We start from the raw sequence: 6,202 nt of genomic DNA, 5'->3' as shown, positions 1-6,202 counted from the left end.
TCTATACCCTTCTTTCTTCTAATTAGGATAATTGGCAATGAAAAGTAATACAAATGGTACTATGTATCCACTTCTGCTGACCAGCATTACACCATTTAGCTTAGTTTTTTCCTCTTTCCTAAGTAGCATTGCTTGCCTTATTCCCGGATTCTTTCTTTTGTAAGATAACGCATTTCATTAACCATGGTTCACAACATGATTAATATAATCATACATTGAGAGGTATCGCACATTCATTAATTTTACAAAGGGTTCTTTCTGATCATTGGGTTCAGCTTCAGCTTATGACAAAACACACATGAACACATCATCAAAATTCTATATGAGTGCAAATCACTTTCATCAAAAATGTATCTACGTGAATCACTGTGGTAAGTGCTATATCGTTAACAAATGATTAGGTACTTTTGGAGTTTAATTCTACACTTTAATCTCTTGCTTTTTGTTGTTGCACCTTCATTGTTTTCAGAAAGGCTTGTTTTCCTACCCTTGTCCTTCAGCCTTAACGTTCTATTCTAGCTAGTTAATAGGTGTAGTGTAATGTTATATACTTTTGTTTTCTTGCTTTGCTTCTGCTTTTTCTTAATTTTCCATATTCTTTTATGCTTTGCTTGGCTCATCTTCTTTCCTGCTGGCTGCTGCTATATATTAGTTATTTTTATTTTATCTTTGTTTCCATTTCTTTCCTCTTTCCGTTTCCCCTCTATACTCTTCTGTTGTTTCTGCACATTCTTCTTAGCTTTCACTCTCCTTAAGCAGTTAACATGTCACAGACGCCAAGGGCTACTTACTTACTGTATGTTCTCCTTTCTTTCACCATCTTGCTATTCTATTCTAATCTATTCTATTTTGCCCTTTTCTGTATTGAAAGAGGGCCTCTCCAATTCTGTGTGGTCTACTGAGTGTGTGTGTGTGTGTGTGTGTGTGTGTGTGTGTGTGTGTGTGTGTGTGTGTGTGTGTGTGTGTGTGTGTGTGGGTGTGTGTGTGTGGGTGTGTGCTGTGTACTTCAATGAAAGTTGAATAAACAGAACAGACCATTGGCGTCTTTGGGGGTAGAGCTCTTGGGTAGACCTTCAGCTTGCTTGTTTGTTAGTTGTGTGAGTGTCACCACAGGTGTTCAATCAGCCAAATGAGCACCAGCATCCATCTTGAAGCTGATGCACCCTGGGAGATGTAGTTGTCTGAGGTGTCTTGTAGAAGATCCATGCTCCATTTATGAGTTTTAACTCAACAGGCTAGGGTTATTCTTTTCTTCAGATTCTCTCTTCCCTTCTCTCACTGCGCTGGTGTAATGTTTATAGCATTGTACCTTTTCTTGCTTCTGCTTTTTCTTAATTTTCCAGATTCCATAATTGTTTTCATGCTTTGCGTGGCTCATCTCCTTTCCTGCTGCTATATTAGTTATTTTTCTGCTTTCATTTTTCTTTTAGCTTAGTTTCAAAAAATTCCCTCTATATACTCTATATACTGTTGTTTCTGGACATTCTCCGGTCTCTCTACGTTTTTTTTTCTTCTGATTTCCTTATCTTTCACTGTCATTAAGGTGCAGTTAATATCTCACTGACACCAAGGGCTACTGTATTTCTATTTCTCTCTCTAGTCTGTATCTAAGCTATTCTATTCTACTGTGTATCTATTCTATTCCACTCTGTATATATCTTATTCTATTCAGTATATCTATTACAATATATTTTCTGTATCTATTCATTCTACCATGTATCCATTCTATTCTATTCTACTCTATTCTTCTCTGTATCTATTCTATACTGTATCTACTCTATTCTTCTATTTTTCTCTGTATCTACTCTATTCTTCTCTATCTATTCTGTATACTCTAATTCAATTCTGTTCTTTACTGTGTGTGTTTCTATTCTATTTTACTCTGTATCTTTTCTGTGAGTTTCACTCAGGATTTTGCTGTGTACTTCAATGAAAAGAGGTTTCTCTCTTCTCTTCTCTTCTCTTCTCTTCTCTTCTCTTCTCTTCTCTTCTCTTCTCTTCTCTTCTCTTCTCTTCTCTTCTCTTCTCTTCTCTTCTCTTCTCTTCTCTTCTCTTCTCTTCTCTCCTCTCCTCTCCTCTCCTCTCCTCTCCTCTCCTCTCCTCTCCTCTCCTCTCCCCTCCCCTCCCCTCCCCCTCCCCTCCCCTCCCCTCCCCTCCCTCCCCTGCCCTCCCCCTCCCCTCCCCTCCCCTCCCCTCCCTTCTCTTCTCTTCTCTTCTCTTCTCTTCTCTTCTCTTCTCTTCTCTTCTCTTCTCTTCTCTTCTCTCTCTTCTCTCCCCATTGTCTTCTATCGTCTTTTCTTTTCTATAGTCCTTTCTTTTCTTTTCTTTTCTTTTCTTTAGACCTTTGTATTATTTTCTTTTCTTCTCTTCCATGCCTGATCCATGCTTTCTAATCTAATCTGTTTTATCCTTGCCCTTGACTTCAAGACTTCTCTTCTACCTCAGTTTATTGGTTCTGTTCTTTGCTCTGCGTTTCTGCAACTGTCCACTCTACTTTCTAAAATGTATTTACTATTTTAAGCATGGTTTTGTTTTGTTTTTCTCTTGTCTTATTGGTTCTCAACACAATGTATTACATAATATCATCCATTATGAGAGCTATTCCACATTCTACCTTTACAAAGGGTAAACATTTACAATTTACAACAATTTAAAATACACATGAACACCCAAAAATCAACAAAATTCTAAATACGTGCAAATCACCTTTGAGTAATTTTAAGTGTAATTTAACATTTTTATCTCTTGTTGCACCTTGTTTTCAGAAATGCTTATTTTCCGACCCTTTTCCTTCAGCCTAAACGTTCTATACTAGCTAGTAAATAGATGTAGTGTAATTGTTTACTTTAGCATATTGTTATACTTTTATGTTTTCTTGCTTCAGCTTCTTCTTAAATTTCCAGATTCCATAATCTTGTATGCTTTTCTTGGCTCATCTCCTTTCCCGCTGCTATATTAGTTATTTTTCTGCTTTCATTTTTCTTTTATCTTTGTTTCCATAATGACTTCCCTCTTTCTTTTCCCCCTCTATGCTCTTCTGTTGTTTCTAATCTGCACATTCTCATTCTCCGGTCTCTCACGTTCTTATTTCAGATTTCCTATATCTTTCACTGTCCTTAAGGTGCAGTTAATATCTCATTGACACCAAGGGCTACTGTATGTTCTAAATGTCCTCTGTATCTATTTGTTTTACTCTATTTCTACTCTATACTCTATTCTCTCTTCCCTTCTCTCACTGCGCTGGTGTAATGTTTATAGCATTGTACCTTTTCTTGCTTCTGCTTTTTCTTAATTTTCCAGATTCCATAATTGTTTTCATGCTTTGCGTGGCTCATCTCCTTTCCTGCTGCTATATTAGTTCTTTTTCTGCTTTCATTTTTCTTTTAGCTTAGTTTCAAAAAATTCCCTCTATATACTCTATATACTGTTGTTTCTGGACATTCTCCGGTCTCTCTACGTTTTCTTTTCTTCTGATTTCCTTAACTTTCACTGTCATTAAGGTTCAGTTAATATCTCACTGACACCAAGGGCTACTGTATTTCTATTTCACTCTCTAGTCTGTATCTAAGCTATTCTATTCTACTGTGTATCTATTCTATTCCACTCTGTATATATCTTATTCTATTCTATTACAATATATTTTCTGTATCTATTCATTCTACCATGTATCCATTATATTCTATTCTACTCTATTCTTCTCTGTATCTATTCTATACTGTATCTACTCTATTCTTCTCTATCTATTCTGTATACTCTAATTCAATTCTGTTCTTTACTGTGTGTGTTTCTATTCTATTTTACTCTGTATCTTTTCTGTGAGTTTCACTCAGGATTTTGCTGTGTACTTCAATGAAAATAGGTTTCTCTCTTCTTTCTCTTCTCTTCTCTTCTCTTCTCTTCTCTTCTCTTCTCTTCTCTTCTCTTCTCTTCTCTTCTCTTCTCTTCTCTTCTCTTCTCTTCTCTTCTCTTCTCTTCTCTTCTCTTCTCTTCTCTTCTCTTCTCTTCTCTTCTCTTCTCCTCTCCTCTCCTCTCCTCTCCTCTCCTCTCCTCTCCTCTCCTCTCCTCTCCTCTCCTCTCCTCTCCTCTCCTCTCCTCTCCTCTCCTCTCCTCGTAAATAGATGTAGTGTAATTGTTTACTTTAGCATATTGTTATACTTTTATGTTTTCTTGCTTCAGCTTCTTCTTAAATTTCCAGATTCCATAATCTTGTATGCTTTGCTTGGCTCATCTCCTTTCCCGCTGCTATATTAGTTCTTTTTCTGCTTTCATTTTTCTTTGTTTCCATAATGACTTCCCTCTTTCTTTTCCCCCTCTATGCTCTTCTGTTGTTTCTAATCTGCACATTCTCATTCTCCGGTCTCTCACGTTCTTATTTCAGATTTCCTATATCTTTCACTGTCCTTAAGGTGCAGTTAATATCTCACTGACACCAAGGGCTACTGTATTTCTATTTCACTCTCTAGTCTGTATCTAAGCTATTCTATTCTACTGTGTATCTATTCTATTCCACTCTGTATATATCTTATTCTATCTATTACAATATATTTTCTGTATCTCTATTCATTCTACCATGTATCCATTATATTCTATTCTACTCTATTCTTCTCTGTATCTATTCTATACTGTATCTACTCTATTCTTATATTTTTCTCTGTATCTACTATATTCTTCTCTATCTATTCTGTATACTCTAATTCAATTCTGTTCTTTACGGTGTGTGTTTCTATTCTATTTTACTCTGTATCTTTTCTGTGAGTTTCACTCAGGATTTTGCTGTGTACTTCAATGAAAAGAGGTTTCTCTCTTCTCTTCTCTTCTCTTCTCTTCTCTTCTCTTCTCTTCTCTTCTCTTCTGTTCTCCTCTCTTCTCTTCTCTTCTCTTCTCTTCTCTTCTCTTCTCTTCTCTTCTCTTCTCTTCTCTTCTCTTCTCTTCTCTTCTCTTCTCTTCTCTTCTCTTCTCTTCTCTTCTCTTCTCTTCTCTTCTCTTCTCTTCTCTTCTCTTCTCTTCTCTTCTCTTCTCTTCTCTCCTCTCCTCTCCTCTCCTCTCCTCTCCTCTCCTCTCCTCTCCCCTCCCCTCCCCTCCCCTCCCCCTCCCCTCCCCTCCCCTCCCCTCCCCTCCCCTCCCTTCTCTTCTCTTCTCTTCTCTTCTCTTCTCTTCTCTTCTCTTCTCTTCTCTTCTCTTCTCTTCTCTTCTCTTCTCTTCTCTTCTCTCCCTATTGTCTTCTATCGTCTTTTCTTTTCTATAGTCCTTTCTTTTCTTTTCTTTTCTTTAGACCTTTGTATTATTTTCTTTTCTTCTCTTCCATGCCTGATCCATGCTTTCTAATCTAATCTGTTTTATCCTTGCCCTTGACTTCAAGACTTCTCTACCTTTATAAAGGGTAAACATTTACAATTTACAACAATTTAAAATACACATGAACACCCAAAAATCAACAAAATTCTAAATACGTGCAAATCACCTTTGAGTAATTTTAAGTGTAATTTAACATTTTAATCTCTTGTTGCACCTTGTTTTCAGAAATGCTTATTTTCCGACCCTTTTCCTTCAGCCTAAACGTTCTATACTAGCTAGTAAATAGATGTAGTGTAATTGTTTACTTTAGCATATTGTTATACTTTTATGTTTTCTTGCTTCAGCTTCTTCTTAAATTTCCAGATTCCATAATCTTGTATGCTTTGCTTGGCTCATCTCCTTTCCCGCTGCTATATTAGTTATTTTTCTGCTTTCATTTTTCTTTTATTGTTTCCATAATGACTTCCCTCTTTCTTTTCCCCCTCTATGCTCTTCTGTTGTTTCTAATCTGCACATTCTCATTCTCCGGTCTCTCACGTTCTTATTTCTGATTTCCTATATCTTTCACTGTCCTTAAGGTGCAGTTAATATCTCATTGACACCAAGGGCTACTGTATGTTCTAAATGTCCTTTGCTGTCTCATCTGGTTTGCTCTATTCTATTTCACTCTCTAATCTATTCTGGTCTACTGTGTATCTATTCTATTTCACTCTGTAGGTTCTATTCTATTCAGTCTCTACAGTATAGTATTTTCTGTATCTATTCTACTTTGTATCCATTAGGCCTATATTCTACTCTATTCTATTCTCTGTATCTATTTGTTATACTCTATTTCTATTCTATTCTATCTAATCTATTCTGTTCTATTTGACTCAGTATCTATTCAGTACCTTCTCCTTATTCTCTT

Source organism: Protomyctophum parallelum (genome assembly GCF_964188405.1).
Source record: "Protomyctophum parallelum genome assembly, chromosome: 3".
Classification (NCBI taxonomy): domain Eukaryota; kingdom Metazoa; phylum Chordata; class Actinopteri; order Myctophiformes; family Myctophidae; genus Protomyctophum; species Protomyctophum parallelum.
Note: the sequence above shows the minus strand (reverse complement) of the source record.